Genomic DNA, 23862 nt, shown 5'->3' on the forward strand with positions numbered 1-23862 from the left:
CTTCTCTTCTAATGGGCTAACTACACGTTTGGATATATTTACCACAATGGATCCCTCTATGTTTGACCCCTGGTGGTTTGAACTGTTCAGTTTGTTCCATTATGTTGGAGGGATCTACTTGTTATTCTCATCGAATGATGAAAATGTATGATCTCAAAGGAACATCCTCGTGTGATTATAGAAGAGTGCTATATCTAATTCAATACCCATTTAAACTATGTTACATTGGGCAAACATCAAGAGGTCTGAAAACGAGATTAATAGAACATTATTTATGCTTAAAGATGGGAAAACTAGAAGCCTTCTTGGTGGGGCCACTGTCTCCAGCATGTCCACATATTTGACTCCCTCCATTGTACTGTACTAGAGCAGATGCTTTGTCTAAAAGAGAGGGTGATTTGAAAATAATTTTGAGGCAACGAGACAAAAATGGATATTCCAATTACAAACAGTAGAGTCTATCAGTTTGAAAGTCCGCACTGAATGGTCAACATTTTTTTTAAATCCGCTGACTGGAGCAAATCACATTTGACGTAGGAGAAGAGGACTGGACTGATTGGTTATCTTGAAGGAGGCGGTGTTTGTGGCCTCTTTAAATGGACTGTGTGTGCCATTTTGTTTCCAATGAGGGGCTGTTAGCAGAAGCCTCCCCCCTGTTGGGGTGTAAAAGAACTTTGGATATTCGTAGATATATATTTCAGTTTCAAGAATGGCGACAAGTTATGGAGAGAATTGACTTTGGATTTGGATCAAATGTTCTTGCTGATTGGAGGATGGTCGATTTCTGAACCTGGAAGCTATACAAGATAAGTGGAGTTTTTATCTGCTGTCATGTTTCTATCAAGAGGGCCTGGGATAGGCACGTGGGATCTCTCAGAGAGAGAAAGAGATAGTGGTTACTGTGGATGGGCAGACTAGATGGGTCAATTAGCCTCTATGTGCCATCATGTTTCTATGTTGTATGTCCCTGCCTTTAAATGCCTTGTGTAAGAGGAGGGTACCTTACGACCGACATCTTTTTTCTCCACTTAGTTTAATATTACTTTTATAAAATTATTCCATAAGTTAAGTCCTTATCTCAGAGAGTTATCTTAGATCAGTGTTGCAGAAGCCAACTGATACTCCATCACATACTAAGTTCAGAATGGCTACCACATCATATAGCTTTTTTATTTATTCAGATATAAATGATGTATTTTTAAACACTCCTCTACTCGGGAATAATCATCTAACACATACTCATCACTCCCAAGTATAACCTGTTCTTCAAACACAACTATGTCAGAGCTTTTTTTTGCGCCTCAGTACCACCACTCTACCGCTGTCAAAATTTCTTTAGCAGGAAGAATTATGTGAGAGATCCTCACTGGCCCATATTATTCATTTAAATATTTTCACTATTTGTAATACTTTAACTTTCTTTCATAAATATAAAGTGCAAAGTGTTTTAATATTTCATAACTTATTTTTTTTTTTTGCTTTTTATATTCAGACCTGGGAGAGACAGACCCAACATGTTTCGCATCAGAATGCTTTTTCAAGGGTCTCCCGCGGCCAATTTTGTCATCCGACGCCTACTGATTTCAAAGGATTTCAGCAGTAGTCAGATGACAAAATCGGCCACGGGAGACCCTTGAAACAGCATTTTGATGCGAAACATGTTGGATCTGTCTCTCCCAGGTCTGAATATAAAAAGCAACTAAAAAGATAAGTTATGAAATAATAAAGCACTTTGCACTTTATATTTATGAAAGAAAGTTAAAGTATTACAAATAGTGAAAATATTTAAATGAATAATATGGGCCAGTGAGGATCTCTTACGCAATTCTTCCCGCTAAAGAAATTTGACAGTGGTGGAGTGGTGGAGGCCCGAAAAAAAGCTCTGAAAAAGTTGTTTGAAAAACTGGTTATACTTGGGAAGTGGTGAGAATGTGTTAGCTTTTTTATTTATAGCATATACCTGTATGTGTGTATTTATATTATACACACACAATATTATAATGTGTGTCTGTGTGTACAAATTACAAAAAACAAAAAAACAAAACACACATAAATATATGCCATAAGCTTAAAAAAGCTATATGTACATACACACACACTGTATATAAAGGGCTGATTTAAAAATAATGAGAGCGCCTGTTTTTCTTTCCAAGTAGAAGATACGTTAACACTGTCCTGATTCTTGTGAAGCTTATACATCAACATTTCTGAACCTGCAGTTGAACTGCCATAGTCTTCATTGTTGAGTCAAAGATGAGGAAGACGTGTCTGTGAGAGTACAAAGGTGTGTGACTGAAATTTTTTTTAAACTTGGAAAGAGCACAATGAAACTCTTGAAATGTTACAGTGGTGAAACAATTAGTCATGCTGCATTCAGTGGCGTAGTAAGGGTGGGAGGTGCCTGGGGTGCTGGCATCCCCCCCTTGCACCCTCCTCTCTGCCCCCCATGCCACAATCACACCCTCCTTTCCCCCCATACCTCTTTACATGTACTCCAGCGCGAGCAACTTCTCCAGCCTGCTACTCGCGCCAGTGTTTGCTTTCCCTCTGACGCCATTTGCTGGCTCTGTGAGCAGCAGGCCAGAGTAGTTGCTCACACTGGCAAAGATTTAAAGAGGTACTAGGGGAAGGGAAGGAGAGTACGAGCAAGTGTGGCAGGGCAAAGAGGTGCCAGCGCCCTCACAAAGATGGCACCCCGGGTTGGCCGCCTCCCCCACCTCCCTTACTACACCACTGGCAGCATACTCGCACATATTCCTCATCTGTCATGACTAAATGTACGAAGTTTTTCCTCTCACTGTAACCCAACAATAAAGATTACAGCAGTCCAACAGAAGGTTCATAATCTTAAAGAACCAGGACAGCACTGCCACATCTTCTACTAAGAAAAACGGAGGCAGTCTCATTACTTTTAGATTAGCCTTCATATATATTCGGAAGTCAACTTCAGGGAACGAACCGGATAAGTCTGGGGGTTTCCAAAGACTACAGAAATCTCTTATAGTTCTTTATTAATATTCATTGAAAATGAGAACATCTTGAAAACAATCTGAGAAAGAATCATTTGAGATTTCTTAACTTTCCACAGATTTCATATTTGTCAGCAAGAGACTTATTAAAGAAACTAGTGTTTAAGCCCGTTACATTAACGGGTGCTAGAATATATGCCTGTCTATCTTTCTTTCTTTATGTCTCTCTCCCTGCTCCTGTCTCTTTCTTCCTTTCTTTCTGTCTCTCTCCCTCCTGCTATTTTTCTCTCTCTCTCCCTGGCACCCTTTGTCTGTCTGTCTTTCTTTCTGTCTGTCTCTCTGGTCCCTGTCTGTCTTTATTTCTGTCTGTCTCTCTCCCTGGCCTCCTTTGTCTGTCTGTATTTCTTTCTGTCTCTCTCCCCCCCCCCCCACACTTTCCTTTCAGAAGCAGCAGCGGTATTTCCCTTCCCCTCCAGATCCCTGTGAAGTAGTAGCAGCATTTCCCCCACCCCCATTCCCTTCTCTCCCCCTCCACTTTCCTTTGCAGAAGCAGCAGTGATATTTCCCTTCCCCTCCAGATCCCTGTGAAGTAGTAGCAGCATTTTCCCCCACCCCCATTCCCATCCCCCCCCACTTTCCTTTGCAGAAGCAGCAGTGATATTTCCCTTCCCCTCCAGATCCCTGTGAAGTAGTAGCAGCATTTTTCCCCACCCACCCATTCCCTTCTCTCCCCCCTCCCCACTTTCCTTTGCAGAAGCAGCAGCGGTATTTCCCTTCCCCTCCAGGTCCCTGTGAAGCAATTCCCTTCTCTTACTTGAGCTGTCCTGCTCCGTTCGGCCCCTCCCTGCGATCTGGCCTGCTCCGTTCAGCCCCTCCCCCTTCCCTTCCCACGGGCTGGCCTGCTGCTGCCGAAGGATTTTGTTTTAAGCTTTAAAAGTGCCGGCGGCGGCTCCTCTCACGCTGCTGATCCTCCTGTAAAGAGCAGCCTGCGATGGTGGCCGGCTTTAGCGAACCTCGCAGGCCGCTCTCCAGCATCGGTAGCACGTTCCCTCTGACGCATGGGATCGCGTCAGAGGGAACGTGCTACCGAGTTGGAGAGCAGCCTGAGAGGTTCGCTAAAGCCGCCCACCATCGCAGGCTGCTCTTTACAGGAGAATCAGCAGCAGCGCCGGGGGTACGAGTGAGGGCCGAGGTGTGTTCCCTGCCGAGGACGCGGGCAGGGAGAGAGCTTGCCTGGCTTCCAGGGTGAGTGAGGGCGGGAGGAGGGGAGTGGCCAGAATGTTCCCTGCTGCTGGGTTGGCTGCCACGGATCACACACCACAGCGGCAGGCAACACGAAATCCTAAGTGCGCATGTGCGCTTAGTCTTTTATTATATAGGATATATGAGGGAGATTTTAGAACTGCCAAAACGAAGTATTTCCTCCAATGGCAAGGTTGTATTATCTCACCTATAGGAAAAAGATTTGGAGACTCAAGTGGATGGAGAAGAGAGATTTGCTTCTTCACTAGGGTTACCAGATAGTCTCAATGTATCTGAAATACTGAAAACATCTTTGGACACAGTGGAAGAACGAGGTACTTTGCGTCATTTGCTTTTGAGTCTAATTAGAAATATACTAATACAATATCTATCTGTATGATATATTTGAAATACAAACTAGAACATTATTCTTAAGAAAAGGAATGTGCTTTCCAGATGTATACAAAGAAACCCAGGAGCTTTGTAGCCATGCGTATGAGAGTAGTTAATGGAGATGCAAACTTCCTGTAAAGGGTTTTGTTAAAATTGAATATATTAGCACATAGAGTTACCAGATGTCCAGATTTCCCAGGACATATTCTCTTTTTGAGGAATGTGCAGGGAGTCCGGGCGGCTTTTTAATTTTATAACTTTTATCCGGGAAAACCGGACATCTAGTACCCCCTCTACAGCAGCTCATGCACCTATCCGGAGTCAATTGAGCAATGGATGGCTGAATTTAGACTGAAGCTTAACTCAGAAAAAATGAAGTTTTTTGTAGCTTCACCACGCCCGTTTGATACTAAAACATCATTGTGTATAAATAAATTCAGCTATCCTATTAAAATCTGCCATTAAGATTTTGGGAATACTACTGGTCCAGGGCTCGACTATGAAGAACCAGATGGACTCTTTGGTCAGAAAGGGTTTCTTTACTCTTTGGAAGCTTCGGTCCTTTAGGGTGTATTTTGATGTTTCATCACTTAGAGTTCTCTCATACTAAGCCAGAAGAATATGCAACGATTGCGAATAGTACAAAATGCGGCGGTTAGGTTGATTTTTAGGCTGAGGAAATATGTTCACGTAACACCCTCCTTTCGAGTATTGCATTAGCTACCAATGGAGGCACGGGTGAAGTTTAAGTGTGGTTGCTTCTGTTTTAAGGCTTTGTTTGGTTTAGCTCCCAAATATATAATTGAGCTTTTCTCTTTTGCAACCAACAGACGTAAGAGAAACTCACATCTGAATTTTGTTTTTCCGCCTGTTAGAGGATATAAACTTAAAAAACATAACCAAAATCTTTTTTCATATCAAACAGCATTGTGGGGTAAGGATTTAGAACAATTGCTGTTGCTTACTGACACTTATGGGGAATTTAAGAGACATCTAAAAACATATCTGTTTTTGAAGTATTTAGGCAGCTAATTCGTAAAAATTTTATTATGCACTATTTTGATCATTTTAATGTCTCTAATTATTGGCTTTTAACTTTTTTAGCTCTATTCAACTTCTTTTATTGGGGTTTTTATTTTAAACTATTGTAAACCGCATAGAACTTTACGGCCTTGCGGTATATAAACTGATGATTATTATTATATAGTGGATTTAGAAAAGGTGCAGAGAAGGGTGACGAAAATGATAAAGGGGATGGAACAACTTCTTGATCAGGAAAGACTAAAGAGGCTAGGGTTCTTTAGCTTGAAGAACAGATGGCTGAGGGAAAGTGGCACCTCATTTGGTGGTAATAGCTTTGGCACAATGCCCCCTCCTTTGTTACTGATGACTCCAGTATAACATCCCTCTTACTCTCTCCTTTATCAAACATCCTTTTCTTTCTCATCCATTCTCTGCCAACACCATTACCATCCCCCACCCTCCTCTTTCCTTGGCTCATATGATGTGGAAAGGATATGGGTGGCACACCACTATAGCATTATCCCCTCATTCATGGTGCCCTGCACAGCCACGCAGATCACATACCCCAAAAACCATCCTATAGCAGAGCTGTGCTGGGAATGAGATTGGAAAGCCAGGACTTAGTAGCTCTGCCAAAAGGGAAACCAAACCAAGAAGCACATAGTTGGAGGGCAGTGAACACCTTACCCCCTGTCAACTTATCCGATCTCTCCTATAACCTGTTCCTTCTACTGCCATGCTATTTCTTTGGCATGATATATTATAATAAGCCCACTTAGTCAAACACCACTGTCTCCCATAAGATGCAACAAGGGAACTACTTATTTTTGTGAAAAAAGGAGATGGTGTTGCATTCTATTTACCTTTCAATTTGAGAATCATAGGTCTCTGTATTTCAGAGCAGCCAAAGAGATGCATATTGGGTGCATAGAATAGTCTCCCGGTAGAGGTGATGGAGACAAAGATTGAATTCAAGAAAGCATGACAGGTATGTGGGATCTCTTAGAGGAGGGACTAGTGGATGTTATGGATGGGCAGACTGGATGGGCTATTTGGCTTTTATCTGCCATCATGTTTTTATGTCTATGTAATTTTAAAGATATTTTTCAGACTATGGTATCAAATACTGACACAATCCCCTCCTACTGCCCTATGCCCTTCTAGTAAATAACATACTGCATTAATTCTGGTAAGTACAGGACTGGAGGAGAAGGACAAAATATAGCTATTGCTTTGATCCAGCCCAGCTACCACAGAAATTTTTTCTAAAAATAAACAATTTTTCAATCTTTGCATCTGTGGTTTAATTTCTGTCCTTTGTATCTACTTGATCTTGATTTTTTTTTTCTCTCTCTTCAAGTTCCTTCTTTTTTTTTTTTAAATGAAAGCTTTTATTGAAAAATATACATATGTATACAGAAATGACACACAGCAAAGCACAAAGAAAAAGATCAACATTGCTGTCAGCAAATGAAACAGTAGTTATAACCCCAACAGTTCAAAAACCCAACCACAAATCCATCAAAACCACAGCAAAATCCCCCTCCCACCCCCCCCCCCAGGGATAAAGCACAATGCCCACACCACCCCGTTGGGTAAAAGATCTTCTAACCCCACCAAGAAAAATAGGCATGATAGGGTCTCTTCCAGTCCCAGACTCCCAATTAAACATCCAATTCAACCCCCCCTCCCCCCTCCCACTAATCCCTATAGAAGCCCGAAACCTACGCCAAATATGAGCATAGCCATGATGTTTGCCATGTCTTAAAGCCGTCAACTGATAAAGAAGTTGCCAGTTAGTTATGCGCTGTTCCACCATATGCCAAGTGGGGGGTCGCCCCTGACTCCACAAAGATGCAAGGGCCAGCCGGGCAGCAGTAAAAGCTAACTTGCAGAATAGAGAGTCTCCCCAATCAAGATCCAATTGGTGCCAAAACAACAGGGCATTTCTCCAGTCCACCGGAACCTGCAAAGTGAGAATCCGGGAAACTCGAGAGAACACCTCAGTCCAGAACATAAGAACATAAGAACTGCCATCTCCGGATCAGACCTTCGGTCCATCAAGTCCGGCGATCCGCACACGCGGAGGCCCCACCAGGTGTACACCTGGCGTAATTTATAGTCCACCATATCTTTATATGCCTCTCTTAAGGAGATATGCATCTAGTTTGCTCTTGAAGCCTAGGACGGTCGATTCCGCAATAATCTCCTCTGGGAGGGCATTCCAGGTGTCAACCACTCTCTGAGTGAAGCAGAACTTCCTGACATTAGTCCTGAACCTGTCCCCCCTTAGCTTCATTCCATGTCCTCTAGTCCGTGTCAAATTGGACAGTGTAAATAATCTTCTCTGCTCTATTTTGTCGATTCCTTTCAGTATTTTGAAGGTCTCGATCATATCCCCACGCATTCTCCTTTTCTCAAGGGAGAACAATCCTAGTGTTATAAGTCTATCCTCATATTCCAGTCTCTCCATACCCTTCACCAGTTTTGTTGCTCATCTCTGCACCCTCTCCAGCAGTTTTATATCCTTCTTTAGGTAGGGAGACCAATGTTGGACGCAGTATTCCAAGTGTGGTCTGACCATTGCCCTATAAAGCGGCATTATAACTTTCTCCGATCTACTCGAGATTCCTTTCTTTATCATGCCCAACATTCTATTTGCCTTCTTTGCCGCTGCCGCGCATTGTGCCGACGGCTTCAGGGTCCTATCTATCAGTACACCCAGGTCCCTTTCTTGTTCACTGTTCCCCAGAGTTGCACCTGACATTGTATACTCGTATTCCTTATTTTTATTGCCTAAATGCATTACCTTGCATTTCTCCACATTGAACTTCATCTGCCATTTCTCCGCCCATGTTTCTAACCGACACAAGTCGCTCTGGAGTTTCTCTCTATCCTCCTGCGATCTGATCGCCCGGCATAGTTTTGTATCGTCTGCAAACTTGATGATCTCACTGGATGTTCCTTCCTCCAGGTCATTGATATAAATATTAAAAAGGATCGGCCCAAGTACCGAGCCCTGGGGTACACCACTAGTCACTTTCTCCCAGTCGGAGAACTTCCCATTTATGCCCACTCTCTGCTTTCGGTTTTCCAGCCATTTGCCTATCCATCTTTGTATATCTCCCTCTATGCCATGGCTTTGTAGTTTCCTGAGAAGTCTTTCGTGTGGAACTTTGTCGAACGCTTTCTGGAAGTCCAAGTATATTATGTCCACAGGCTTCCCACTATCAATTTGCTCGTTTACGGTCTCAAAAAATTGGAGTAAATTCGTCAAACATGATTTCCCTTTCCTGAATCCATGTTGACTGGGTTTCATCAAGTCGTGTGCGTCCAAGTGCCGGACTATGCTATCCTTGATCAGTGCTTCAACCATCTTGCCGGGGACCGACGTAAGACTCACAGGCCTATAGTTGCCCGGTTCCCCTCTCGATCCTTTTTTGAAAATTGGCGTGACGTTCGCTATCCTCCAGTCGTCCGGTATCTGTCCAGTTCTGATTGTCAGGTTTGCAAGTTTGTGCAATAACTCTCCGATTTCAACCTTCAATTCCTTTAAGACTCTCGGGTGAATTCCATCCGGTCCAGGGGATTTGTCACTTTTAAGTTTGTCGATCTGATAGTATATCTGGTCTAAGTCCACTTCAACTGTGGTGAGGCTGTCCTCTATTTCTCCTGGAAACACTTTCTCTGCTTCAGGAAACCACACACCCGCCCACAATACCACCACATATGCAAGTAGGTGCCCACCTCCCCACAGCCCCTCCAACAAAGAGCACTCGCCCCCCCCCGCGCCAGAACCTGAGGAGTATAGTACCACCGGAAAAGAACTTTATACCCATTTTCAACCAACAATGCTGCAATGCCCGCCGAAGCAACTTCTCTCCAAATATCCCAAGTATCCAGATAAATAGCTGATGCCCAATCCCCTTCCCAAGCTAACATGTAGGGCAAGGGCCGTAACCCCCCGACCATTAAGGCACCGATAGATAGCAGATAAGGCACCCTTCCGGAGAGTCGGGCCCAACAACAACTCAAAGGGGGTCTTACCCGCCCGTATGTCCCGTAGGGCCCCTGAGGCCCGCAAGTAATGCACAGCCTGCAAGTAGGGAAACAAATCCCGAGCCAGAAGATCATAACGATCCTGAAGTTCAGCAAAAGACCTAATACTGCCTAAGAGCGGATCCCACAATTGACCCACACAGACCAATCCATGAGCCTCCCACCTAGCAAACACACCCTCACCCCGACCAGGCTCAAAGACCACATTATGGCGCAGCGGCGTATACCAAGAATGGCGCCTACCCAGCAACAAACTGCTCCGGGTCATATATCAAACCCGCAAGACCGTGGCAACCGATGACAACCCTCACTCAGGCCGTATCCTCCCAGGCACCCAGGGCAAATGCAACAGGGGCACCCCCCCGGATTCAAGTTCCTTCTTTTAAGGATTCTTCCAGTCTTCATTTTAAGTCTATAAAATACTGATTGGAGTGGAATGGGTAGACACAAATCACTTGTTTACCCTTTCCAAAAATACTAGGGACTATAGGGCATGCAATGAAGCCACTAAAGTAGTAAATCTAAAACAAACCAGAGAAAATATTTCTTCACTCAACATGTAACTATATTCTGGAATTCAATACCAGAGAATGTGGTAAAAGCAATTAGCTTAGCAGAGTTTAAAAAAAAGTTTGGATAATTTCCTAAAAGAAAAGTTAAATAAGCTGTTAATAAAATGGACTTAAGAATATGTTTATTTAAAGATGTATTGCCCACATCATCAAACAATTCTGTGTGAGGTACAGTAACACACACAATAAAATCATAATATAATAGACAAACATAATCAAGTCATACAAGAAATGAATGGGTTTTTTTAAGAGAACACTCTTTTCAAAGAATCGGGTCTTGAGCAATTTTCTAAATTGCAACACACCAGACACCTGCTTAATCTCAATAGGAAGCACCAGTGGCAACAGTCCTGAGCCGAGAACGCCACCTCCCTCCCAACCCAAAGCACCAGCGCAACAGTGCCTGAGCTGCAAATCCCCCCTCCCTCAAGCCCCCAAGCAGCTGAGAAATACAGAAAGGAATAAATCAGAAAAGGCTGTGCAAAGAGAAAAAAAGATGGCTAATGTAACGTGTCTCTGCACGCAGAAAACAACAGAGTTTTCACGCCGATGCAAATACTGTACAAACAGCGAGAGAAGACAAGATGCTTCTAAAAGGGATCTTAATTGAAAAATAAAGACTCAGACTCAACACCATCAGCACAGCATTTTGGTACAAAAAAGTACCTTCCTTAAGGAGTCTACAAACCAAACAAAATAAACAAACTGGGCCAATCTGCACATCAGGCCCCTCCAGGATGCACTGAGGAAGGGAAAGATCACCATTTTGAAGAGGAGGGCCAGCTGGCTGGAAGGAGTAGGCATCCCTCTGGCCAGCTATCTAAAGTTACCCATCCGGCCAGAAGTTACATCGGAAAGAGGGACTTGGTGGCAAAAAGGTTCCAGTTAGAGCAGTCCTGCATGCAGGAAGCTTCTTACAGGCTGGTAGGCTTGCCCCGGGCGGCACGAAGGGGCCAACCCAGGAAAGTCGCAGGTTTGTTTGGTTGGTTTTTTTCCCACCCACCTTCAGGAGCGAGGGTGGGGGGACTGTTGGACCCGCAATAGGGAGGGAGGGGGCTGATGGACTCACGAGGGGGGTGGCTGCTGACAGGGAGGGGTGGGAAGGGAAGCAACTTGCAGCACATATTTTACTCCGGGGATGATGAATGGCCTTGTCCCTGTACTCGCAGCAACTAGTCTTTTCTTTCCCCCATTCCTGCGGGTTACCCACAGCTAGCTGCGCATAACAATCACCATGTCATTTTCTATTATCTACAAACCAACAGATCCAAGGCAACAATTTTACCTAAGGAAGATCATACCAAAAAGATTTTTTTAAAAAAAATTAAATGACCAGACAACTAGAGCAAGGACATGTGCTGGATAAGGTGTATTTGAATTTCAGCAAAGCTTTTGATATCGTTTCTCACTGAACCCCCTGGGAGAGGGTCCCAAGATAGTGAACTGCATTATAAACTAGTTCAGTGGTTCCCAACCCTGTCCTGGAGGACCACCAGGCCAATCGGGTTTTCAGGCTATCCCTAATGAATATGCATGGAGCAGATTTGCATGCCTATCACTTCCATTATAGGCAAATCTCTCTCATGCATATTCATTAGGGCTAGCCTGAAAACCCGATTGGCCTGGTGGTCCTCCAGGACAGGGTTGGGAACCACTGAACTAGTTAACAGAAGAAAAAGGGTGATAATGGAATTTGCTAAGTAAAGGAAGGAGAGTAGTAAAGTACTTCAGGAATTGGTCCAGAGACAGATTCTGTTCAACATTTGTGAAGAAAAAATATTTTTTTTTCAGGTGACTTGAAGATCTACAGCACAGTAGATACCTCAGAAAGCAGGCATTAACACTGATCTATAAAATTTAGACTGACAAATGCTTAGCAGTTAAGCTTTAAAGCATGAAGTACAAAGATGTATTTGGTGTGCAGAAATCCTAAAGGAACTGACCATGTGAAGAAGGGAGAGCCTGAAGCATATGACATTGGACTGCTACTCTCTGATGATCAGACAATGTCATAATACAAGAGCCAAGACCAAAAGAAGGATGCTAGGCTGCATACAGCCAAATGGCTAAGCTCTCAGTTGTCACTTAGAGATTTTCTCAGTCAATTCACATAACACTCTAAGTTGATACGTTGTATTACAATTTTACCACCTTCTTACACACAAAATAGTATGGGAGTCAGATGACAGCGGCAGTGAATGGATCCCTGACGAAGCTAAGGCGAAACATGTTGGGTTCTATCGCTAAGTCTACTAATAAACATATAAGGTTGACTACTGCCAAGCTAAGTAAAAAAAAATTAAAGGATAATATTTATTGCGAGTTTAAACGCTGAAGTTTTAGAATAAAGTAAACTATAAAAGCAGTATGCCTTGACCGATGAGGATTTAACACAGGGTTCTCCCCATTGATAAAATTTGTATATGGGATGGTGGAGTGGTGTTTCTGAGGTCTCTGGTTAAAACTGCATTGTGGTGAATGAATGAAGAAAGAAGGTGGTAAAATTGCAATAAAATGTATCAACTTAGGCTGCATACAGCAGTATAACCAGCAGGAAGTGATATTGTCCCTGTGCAGGTCATTCATTGGTGAGGTTATAGCCCAGTGAGTTTCAACAAGGTATGTCTTGATTAGAAGCAGTATATAGAGCATCAGTGAAAATACATTGGTGCTAGTACAAGAGATTCCTGGAATACATCGACTGGAATCTGTCCAGCTATTCTGCAGTTTCACTAGTTCCATTTCTATGGCCTGCTCTCCAGTCCTGCTCCTCGGTTCCTACTTCAGCACTCCCAGTGCATGCCAGTCCTAATTCTTGCAGCCATCCAAACCTCGGCAAGTATTCTTATCCTACAAGTACCATTTAGCCTTCACAGGATAGTCTGAAAACTTGTACCAGTTCATCATTAGAGGCTTGGTTAACATGGAACAGGTGGTCAAAATAACCAATGGTTTTAAAAGAACTTTAATGCGATTCAAATAATGGACATTGCTAAGAGGGTGGTCTATCTTTGACCACCTCTTAATTACCCTCACTTTTATTATTAATTTTCAGACCCTCAGAAATGCCACCAGATACTCAAGTGCATTTCATAGTATCTGGCTTTACGCATTAGATCTTCACCGGGTCACTTATAACGATTTTTCATTTTCTAAATTGAATGTAGTGAACCTTTTAACCATTCATAATTATTTAGTGAAACTAAGAATATTAGTATTATTAATAATAATTTATACTTAACTTAGGTGGTCAATTCTAAGGGATAGGTGCGCCAACATGTTTCACCCTGCTTTAATATTAATCACTTGTCTCTAACATTGAATAGTTGGTAAAACCTCCCCTGTCGGTCATTGGTGGCAGCCCTGTGACGCCGCCGACAGCTGCGCTGTAGGCTCCGCCCTGTGGCGTCATTGACAGCTGATTGGGGAGGTATTTAGGAAGAAGAGCAGCATGCCACGGCCATCTTGGTAGCAGGGATTTGGTGGTCGCGTTGCGGGTAACAAGTTTCAACTAAGGTGAGAACCGTTTGATATATTATTTTAATACAAATTAGAATGTCTTGGATTCTTAAGGTTAAAAAATTTTATTATTAACAATACGGGTTTTATGGTTCTAGGGATTGTAGCCCTGAAGAAACCCCCCCCAGGGTGAAACATGTTGGCGCACTTATCCCTTAGAATTGACCACCTAAGTTAAGTATAAATTATTAATAACTAGTGTTTAAGCCCGTTAACATTAACGGGTGCTAGTAAAGCCTCCTTCTCTCACATGTCCCATATTTTCAGCCCCAGCTCCAAACCCATTTTTACCCCCCCAGCCCCCTTCTCTTCTGTTCCCTTTCAGCCCGAGCCCCCTTTTCTCACCAGCAGCATTTCCCTCCCCACTACACTTCCCTGTCCAGCAGCATCTCTTCCCTGCTCCCCCTGTCCCTCTTCCCTGCTCCCACGGTCCAGTAGCACCTCTTCCCTGCTCCCCCTGTCCCTCTTCCTTGATCCCCGGCCCAGTAGCACCTCTTCCCTGCTCCCCGGCCCAGTAGCACCTCTTCCCTGCTCCCCCTGTCCCTCTTCCTTGCTCCCCGGCCCAGTAGCACCTCTTCCCTGCTCCCCCTGTCCCTCTTCCCTGCTCCCATGGTCCAGTAGCACCTCTTCCCTGCTCCCCCGGTCCAACAGCACCTCTTCCTGGCGGGCTGCAAGTCAGGAGTGCTGGCTGCTCGGAGCTGCAGGCGTCGTCCTGAAAGCCTGCCTTGCGGGTGGGCGTCCGTGGCGTTTTTTTCAGTTGGCGCGCGGTGGTTGCACGGGTGAAGCTATGCGCCGGGCCTTTTCGGCAGAGTCGGCACGTGTTCTCAGGCTGCCTTCGGGGCTCCATGTCCGTGCTGCTTGTCTTGGAGGGTTGTGTCAGGGCGGGGCTCCTGTGCACAATTCCCTTATGGTCGGCGCTGTGTTGGGGCTTCTGCTGGGCAGTGACCTGTTACTCGGCGTCGTGCGCGTGTGAGGAGTGACAGGGCGGCGGGCTGGGAAAGAGCTTGCCTGTGCTTCCTCCAGCGGTTGGTGAGCGAGGACGGGAGGAGTGGAGTGGCCAGAGTGTTCCCTGCTGCCGCGTTCTAAAATGGAATCCGGCCACAGATCAGAAAACACGGCAGCAAGGAACATTATATAGGATGTATGTCTTTCTTTCTCTCTCCCTGGCCCTTTTCTTTCTATCTCTCTCCCTTGCCCACTGTCTGTCTTATTTTTTTTTTGTTTCTCTCTTTCTTTTCTTGGCTTCTGGCTGTCTTGTCTTTATTTCTGTCTATCTCTCTCCCTTTCTGTCTGTCTCTCTGTCCCTATATCATTCTTTCTCTCTTTCTCCTTGGCCGCTGGTCGTCTGTATGTCTTTTTTTTTCTCTCTCTCTCTCCTTGGCCGCTGTCTATCTCTGTATTTTTTTTTCTTTCTCTCTCTCTCTCCTTGGCTGCTGGCTGTCTGGTTTTCTGTCTGTCTGTCTTTCTGACATCCTGTCTGTCTGTCATTCTTTATTTCTATCTGTCTCTCTGACCCCTTGTCTGTTTGTCTTTCCTTCTGTCTGTCTTTCTCCCTTTCTGTCTGTCTCTCTGGCCCTCTGTTGGTCTGTCATTCTTTCTTTCTCTCTGTCTCTGCCGTAAGCCGGAAGTCATTATGCCATTGTATAGATCCATGTTTCAAGTTTCAAGTTTATTAGGATTTTATATACCGCCTATCAAGGTTATCTAAGCGGTTTTTACAATCAGGTACTCAAGCATTTTCCCTCTCTGTCCCGGTGGGCTCACAATCTATCTAACGTACCTGGGGCTATGGAGGATTAAGTGACTTGCCCAGGGTCACAAGGAGCAGCGCGGGGTTTGAACCCACAACCCCAGGGTGCTGAGGCTGTAGATCCAACCACTGCGCCACACACTCCTGGAATACTGTGTGCAATTCTGGAGGCCGCATTACCGTAAGGATGTGCTGAGGCTGGAGTCGGTCCAGAGAATGGCCACCCGGATGGTCTCGGGACTGAAGGATCTCCCGTACGAAGAACGGTTAGATAAATTACAGCTATACTCGCTCGAGGAGCGCAGAGAGAGGGGAGACATGATCGAGACGTTCAAGTATCTCACGGGCCACATCGATGCAGAGGAGGATATCTTCTTTTTCAAGGGACCCGCGGCAACCGTGGAAAATCAGGGGCGGGAAACTACGAGGTGACACCAGGAAATTCTTTTTCACTGAAAGGGTAGTTGATCGCTGGAATAGTCTTCTACTGGAGGTGATTAGACCAAATGGGATCGACACATGGGATCTATTCACAAGGCAAAGGTAGGGGAGGGTCATTAGGGTGGGCAGACTGGATGGGCCGTGGCCCTTATATGCCGTCTATTTCTATGTTTCTATGTCTCCTTGGCCGCTGTCTATCTGTCTGGTATTTTTCTTTCTCTCTCTGTCCTTGGCTGCTGGCTGGCTGTCTTTCTGGCCCACTGTCTGTCTGTCATTCTTTCTTTATTTCTCTCTCTCTTTCGTTGGCCGCTGTGTGGATGGCTGTCTTTCTTTCTGCCTGGCCCCCTGTCTCTCTCCCTGGCCCCCAGTTTTTGTTTGTCTGTCTCTCTGCCTGGCCCCCTGTTTTTCTGTCTCTCTGTCTGACCCCTGCCTTTCTTTCTGTCTCTCTCTCTTTCCTTGGCCACTGTATGGATGGCTGTCTTTCTTTCTGTCTGGCCCCCTATTTATCTTTCTGGCTGACTCTCTCCCTGGCCCCCATTTTTTGTTTGTCTGTCTCTCTGTCTTTCTGCCTGGCTCCCTGTTTTTCTTTCTCTCTGTCTCTCTGCCTGGCCCCCTGCCTGTATTTCTCTGTCTCTTCTGGCCCCCTTCTCTCTGTTGGCCTCCCAGCACACCCCTCCCTCCAAAGTAGCCCCCTTTCCCTCTCCCCCTCCACTTCCCTGAGCCGTATTTTTTTTTTTTTAACTTTGTAACAGCGGCTGCACTCCCCGGAACCGCCACTCTCCACTAACAGGAGAGAAAATGCCGGCGCTGCCACTTGAAACCGCCACCCCCACTCACCTGCCGGTCCACAAACAGCAAATTCTCCTGAAGACGACTGCGCTGACAAAACTCCACAGTCGCGCGCCTCCAGCCCCTGAAAGCGCCGTGAGGTGTCAATTAGAATACTGCCACAGAAGCACACCTCACGGCGCCAGGACTCATGATTTTTCAAGAGCACATGCGCGCTCTTGCGTTTTATTATTATTGATACTAATATTCTTAGTTTCACTAAATAATTATGAATGGTTAAAAGGTTCACTACATTCAATTTAGAAAACGAAAAATCGTTATAAGTGACCCGGTGTAGATCTAATGCATAAAGCTAGATACTATGAAATGCACTTGAGTATTTGGTGGCATTTCTGAGGGTCTGAAGATTAATAATAAAAGTGAGGGTAATTAAGAGGTGGTCAAAGATAGACCACCCCCTTAGCATTGTTGGATACATACCCTCATATATATTTTTGAAACGCAGGTTATTAATTCAAATAACAGAGGCACAGTTCCATAGCCACCACCAGAAGGTCAATTCCTTACAGGCACCTAACCTGATCAAGTACCTCAGTCATTCCAGAACAACTCTCTACCTTCAGAGCTTTGACCACCACTCACTGAAAGGAATAGAAGGCCGCTTTGGTTCTCTAAAGCGGCAGCTTCAAAAGTAACAGAAAAGAGGTTAGTCTTCATAAATTACAAAGTATCACAGAAAGATGACGGCAGGCTATCTGAAAAAGCTAAGAGATGAAGATGGCAAAGTAGTCAAGCAAGAGGGACAGGCAAACAGAAGAACACCTCGCCTTGGGACAAAACAGAAAGTCTATTTGAATCAAATAGTCCCAACAAGGATCCCAGTTTCAGAATGTAAAAAAACGCCTTCCTCAGGGAACACTTGGTTGGTGAACACCAGGTCCAAAGTGCTCTTGTGTAGAGAAGCAGCAGCATTCAGAGCATTGCAAAACATTTTGCACTGTTCTGAATGCTGCTGCTTCTCTACACTGTAACTTCAAGTATCCCCTCGTCTTTGTAATTTTTGACAGAGTGAAAAATCAATCCACTTGTACCCGTTCTACTCCACTCAGGATTTTGTAGACTTCAATCATATCGCCCCCTCAGCCGTCTCTTTTCCAAGCTGAAGAGCCCTAACCTTTTTAGGCTTTCCTCAAATGAGAGGAAGCTCTCGGACAAGAGAGCATAAGATGAAGATGAAGGGGGATAGACTCAAAATACTTCACGGAAAGGGTGGTAGATGTGTGGAATGACCACCCAGTGGAGGTAGTAGAGATGAAGATGAAGGGAGTTAGACTCGAAATACTTCACGGAAAGGGTGGTAGATGTGTGGAATGACCAACCAGTGGAGGCAGTAGAAATGAAGATTGTATATGAATTCTTGTGGCTGAAGACCCAAATTACCTTTTATCTCATTTTGTGTTATATAGACCCAAATTACCTTTTATCTAATTTTGTGTTATATAGTCCCGGATGATATTCAACTTACTCACCCTGTTGATCTGGACAAACCTGCAGATATTTCATCCATTAAATTGAAACTGGAACAAATCAGCCATTGGTTAAGCACAAATATGCTAACCCTCAACATCAGCAAAACCAAAGTTATGATTTTTCCAGTCAAGGAAGGCCTTACCCTTCCCTGCCCCATAACAATAAAATCAGTCTCTGTTCAGATAGTCACATCTATTAAACTTCTCGGTGTTACTTTCGATGGAAAACTCTCTTTCCATGAACAAATAAGCTCAGTAGTTAAATGTTTTTACCGTCTTAGATCAATTATCATTAAATATTCTTATTCATTTGCTCATTATTTCAAGCTTGGATTACAGTAATGCACTATACAAAGGAATCACTAAGAAAGAAATAAAACATCTTCAAATTATTCAAAATACTGCCATTAAAATTATTTCAAAAGCACATAAATACGATCATGTCACACCTCTTTTGATCAAAGCTCACAGGCTTCCTATAGATCATCGAATTACCTATAAAATAATGTTGCTGACTTACAAGACCAAAACTTCCAGCCAACCTGATTTTATTAACAAGCTATTAATCCCCAATACCCCCTATCGTACATTGCATTCATCTAATCAAAACTTGCTATCCATCCCCTCTTTAACATACACTAACACCATGCGCACTAGCATCTTTTCTGTTATGGCCCCTACCATCTGGAATTCAGCACCAATTTATATAAGAGAAATTACATCCCTTGACAAATTTAAAAGTAACTTGAAGGCTTTTCTTTTTAAAGATGCATATGTTGTATAATAGTCCTTCTAAGGAAGGCAATGGAAATCTGTTCCTTGCCATTTTTTAAATCACTTTAGCTTATTTTACATTATTCTAGACCAGGGGTGCCCACACTTTTTGGGCTTGCGAGCTACTTTAAAAATGACCAAATCAAAATGATCTAACAACAATAACATTTTAAAAAAACACACAAAGCACACTACGCAGAGAAAATGTTAATTATTTATATTCTGGGGTTTTTTTCAAAGAGATCAAGGCAGACGACTTTAGTAATGACTTTTCACTTTAGTAACAACCATACAAAAATAGACAAATACCCCCTCCCTTTTTACTAAACCGCAATAGCGGTTTTTAGCGCAGGGAGCTGCGGTGAATGCCCTGCGCTGCTCTCGATGCTTATAGGCTCCCTGCATTAAAAACCGCTATTGCGTTTTAGTAAAAGGGGGCCATAGTGCAAAATATAGACAGCAGATATAAATTCTCAAATTGGCCACATTTTGATCACTAAATTGAAAATATAATCATTTTTCCTACCTTTGTTGTCTGGACATTATTCAAATCTTGTTGGACGTCTTCTGATAACTTGCTTGCCATGGTCTCCTTCTTTTTCTTTTTTCTTTCTCTGTGCTAACCATCCATTTTCTATCTCTGTCCTCCCCTTCCATTTCCCTTCCCTCCCCTGGAAGTCTGGCATCTTTCCTTTTTTTCATCTCCATCCACAGATCCACCCTTCTCAACTACCCTTTCATCGAGCATCTCTCCCTCCTTCCCCACCAACCTAGGGTCTACCATCTGTCCCTTTCTTTTCCCAACTACCCTCCTATCCAGTATCTCTTTCCCCCCCTCCACACCATCCCTTGTGTCCAACTTCTCTCCCTTTCTGTTCCTTCCCTCCCTAAATCCACCATCTCTCTCCCACTCCTCTGTTTTTAGACCCATTATTTCTTCCCCCCAAAGTCCGGCATATGCACGTCTTTTTAAACCCCTCTTCCCTCCCTCCCTCCGTCCGTGTATTTCTACACCAGGGCCCCGAAGGCTTGCACCCCACCCTTTGAAGGCCTGCCTGTCCCCCTGAAGGTCTGCACCCCCCCAAAGGCCTGCACATTCCCCCCTGAAGGCCTGTACTACCCCTTGAAGGCCTGCCCCTGACCCCCCCAAAGGCCTGCGTGTTCCTCCCTGCCCTCCCACATCCATTTACCTAATTCCTGCAGGGAGCAGCCTGCAGAGAGGATCGCTGTTACTTTAGCAATCCATGCAGGTTGCCATAGGCCTCAGGAACTGTCTTCCCTCTGCCCCGATCCTGCTTCTGACTCAGAGGAGGGGCTGGACCATAGCAGAGGGAAGACAGCTCCTGAGGCCAATGGCAATCTACAAGAATTGCTAAAGTACCGGGAGGCCAGGAAGAAAGCCGGATGTCACCCAGCGGCAGCTGCTCACTTGACGGCTACAGCAAGATGTGGACCAACGGGGCCAACCCCAAACTCTCCGTGGAGAGCAACGAGGGTAAGCTGCCCTGTGCGGCTACATCAACATGTCCCCAGCCAGCGGCTCCACGACCAGCACCCCTCCCGATTGCTACCTAAACCCGACTCCCTTCCCCACTCTTTCAAGCACATCTACTGCAAGAAGGACGAGAGCGCGTTACGCCCCTCTGCCGCCTGCTCTGCGCCAAGGACTCCTCTTCCTCCTCCACCAGCAGCAGCAGCCTGGAGGGCGGCGGGGACTGAACGAGCTGATTGGCCTGCGTTTTTCAAGAGGCGGGCCAGTCAGGAGGGGAAAAAAAACAGAAGGGAAGGGAACCCGACTCTGCGTTCGACTGGGGTTGCCTGAGCGGTTGACCGGTCAATCGCAATCGACATATTGGGCACCCCTGTTCTAGACTATTTATATTTTGTTCCCCTTCCTTTTGTTTTGGTCCTTCTTCCCCTCTCTTTCTTTTTATTTAAATTGTATTTCTGCCCATTTCCATCCTGTATCAGTAAGTTAATGTTTGTCAGTACGTTTGACTGTAGCATTATTTGTTATTTGTTTCTAATGTACGTTCTTATTATACTTTGTTTTTATATTATGTAAAACCGCTTTGAATTTTAATAAGGCGGTATATCAAATTTTTAAATAAATCTGAAACCTGATATAGTCCATTTTGTGTTATGTAGACCATTTTGTGCTATACAGACCCAAATTACTTTTTATCTCATTTTGTGTTAATAGCCCAACTGGGAATTCCAATTTATTTGCCTATCCAAAAATTACTGGCTGCAAATATAAGACCTTTTTGTGGGCAGGACTCTTGCATTTCAAGTTATGTTATGGCGGTATAGAAGAATAAAGTTATTTTATGCTATATGAATTCAAGAAAGCAGGGAACAAGGATACTGAATCTCTTAGGGGAAGAAAGAGATAGCAGATGATATGGATGAGCATACTGGATAGGCCATATGGCCTTTATCTGCTGTTTTCTATTTTTCTAACAGCAATAGCCCTCCTAGACTGTTTACTCCTGGCAGAATTCTGTGTGCACAGATTTTGCGCAGAATTCTGCACATGTTGTGTAGAATTCAGTGCAATCATGAACAGAAGCAGATCTGTTCACTTTTCTCCTCCAGCGCTAAGCTCCCGCAGGAAGAGAAGAAAGTTAACTGCTACACAGTGAGTCACTTTCTGCTGTGCTGGCTTAGACCAGACTGTTTATGTGAACCATGATCCTGCAGTTCACATAAACAGTTGGATCTAAGTCAGCACAGGAGGAAGTGACCTTTTGTTCAGCGGGTCATTTCCTCTTTGCCATGGGAGCTAAGTGAGGAAGGGGAAGAGAGAGTGGCTGAAAATAAGGGGCTTAGAAAAAAATTAAAAGGTTGCGTGTGCCATGGGGGTGGATTGGAGCACAGTAAAAAGGCGAGTGTGCTATGACGTGGGAACAAGAATGTGAGGTCGGGGTAATGCATGCAGGAGGACTTTAGGGGCAGACAGAATTATAAGTCATGTTGGGATTTAAAAGGAGAATTGAAGTTGGAGTGAGAAGAACCTGAGAAGGCTGGAGCCTGAGAAAGGGAAAGGCAGGAAAGGATTTCAGGCCTTATGATGGAGGAATTCCTATACAAAACACTACAAATAAAAGTTGCAGAATTTTCAATTTTTTTTTTCACAGAATTCCTCTAGGAGTAATTGTTGCAAGTATCTCTTGTTGGGATGTTGAGCTCGCCTCCTAACAATTCCTTGAGAGACTAGACAATGCTACAGACTTCTTGCACTCTGATTTCTGTGCCCATAGCAATACAGTACCCAAACTTCGAGGCTTCCATTTGATATGTCTCCTTGGATCCAAGTCTGACTCCAAGGAACCTCCTTGAGAATAGAGCAATAAAACCAAGACAGTTTCCTACAATAGACCTATATCTTGATTTCAGCAAGGTATCAGCTGCAATAGAGGGGAGGGGAGAGTATGGCACTGTAATTAAAGCCACAGCCTCAGCACCCTGAGGTTGTGGGTTCAAAGCCACGCTGCTCCTTGTGACCCTGGGCAAATCACTTAATTTCCCCCCCCCCATTGCTCCAGGTACATTATATAGATTGTAAGCTCACCAGGACAGGCAGGGAACCTGAATAAAATTCATGTAAACCATTCTGAGTTCCCTTGGGAGAAAGGTATAGAAAATTAAGTAAGTAAATAAGTACAGCTTCTATGGTTTTCAATGCTGTTATCTTCAGGCTGGTGCAGATGCACCAAATTACCTTGTCAATCTAAATCTCCAGAAAGCAATGACCTCAGGTTATATCTCTCAGCAGATATCAAAACAGAACATCACGTTCTATACATTGTATGTAAGTTTGAGGATTACCGACAAGCAGACATCTTGAAATTACAAAAGCAACAGCACTTTAGACTACTGAACTTCTTTTTGGACACAGAGGAAGACACCAAAAAACTCTAATCAGAAGCTTAAAAGCCCCAAAATTATCTCCCTCAGATATTTCACTGGTAATGAAGAAGCTGAACAAGAGCAAAGTAACTACATCGTGAAATGTGAATTCTTCTCACTGAGAACTGCACAGAAGAAATCACCTTGAACACACTTTCCACTGGAGCCTACACTATGACCAGGAAAGAATAGTTCAAAATGCTGCCGTCCGCCTCATCTTCGGCCTCAAAAAATATGACCACGTTAGCCCCTATTACACTAAACTCCACTGGCTGCCGGTGGAGGCAAGAATCATCTTTAAATTCACCTGCCTCTGCTACAAAACCTTAGCAGGCTCTTCACCAATCTACCTGTCTGAGCACCTTGAAATTGCAGGCCCCTCTCGTACATGAAACACCTACCTGTTTTCCTTTCCTTCCCTTAAGGGCTGCCTCTACAAGAAATTCCTTGACAGATCCCTAGCATTCCAAGCGGGCAAATGGAACAAATGCCTCACAGCCCTCATCTCCAATTCCCCCCCTTACCAAATGTTCAGGAAGTCAATCAAAACCTACCTGTTTGACAAATTCCTCTAACTTCTCCCCACCTCTTCCTTGACCTCCTCCTCTGACCTCGACTTACCTCCAGACTCTCCGACTCCTCCAATCTTGTCAGCCACTAAATGGCTTAACAAAATGGATCACTCTATCCAACTAATTACCCTGTCTTCGTTACTCCCCATACCAAATGCCTCTGCTCTGCCTTATCGAACACTGCAGTATGTATCTATGCCGTAGGTAACTCTGCTGTATGTAACACCGCTCTATGTAACTTCTCTGCAAATGTAACCTAGCTGTAAAATAACTTCACTGTAAATGTAACATCGCCAAAAATGTAAACGTAGCATCGCC

The 23862-nt window shown here is 44.3% G+C and overlaps 1 protein-coding gene across 2 annotated transcripts in view; it reads right to left on the reverse strand.

Annotated features, from left to right (window-relative positions):
* The window catches only part of DCUN1D4 (defective in cullin neddylation 1 domain containing 4), a 120366-nt gene that overhangs the window by 15739 nt on the left and 80765 nt on the right, over window positions 1-23862 (reverse strand). The window lies entirely within an intron of this gene.

This window comes from Geotrypetes seraphini, chromosome 1 (genome assembly GCF_902459505.1).
Source record: "Geotrypetes seraphini chromosome 1, aGeoSer1.1, whole genome shotgun sequence".
Taxonomy (NCBI): Eukaryota; Metazoa; Chordata; class Amphibia; order Gymnophiona; family Dermophiidae; genus Geotrypetes; species Geotrypetes seraphini.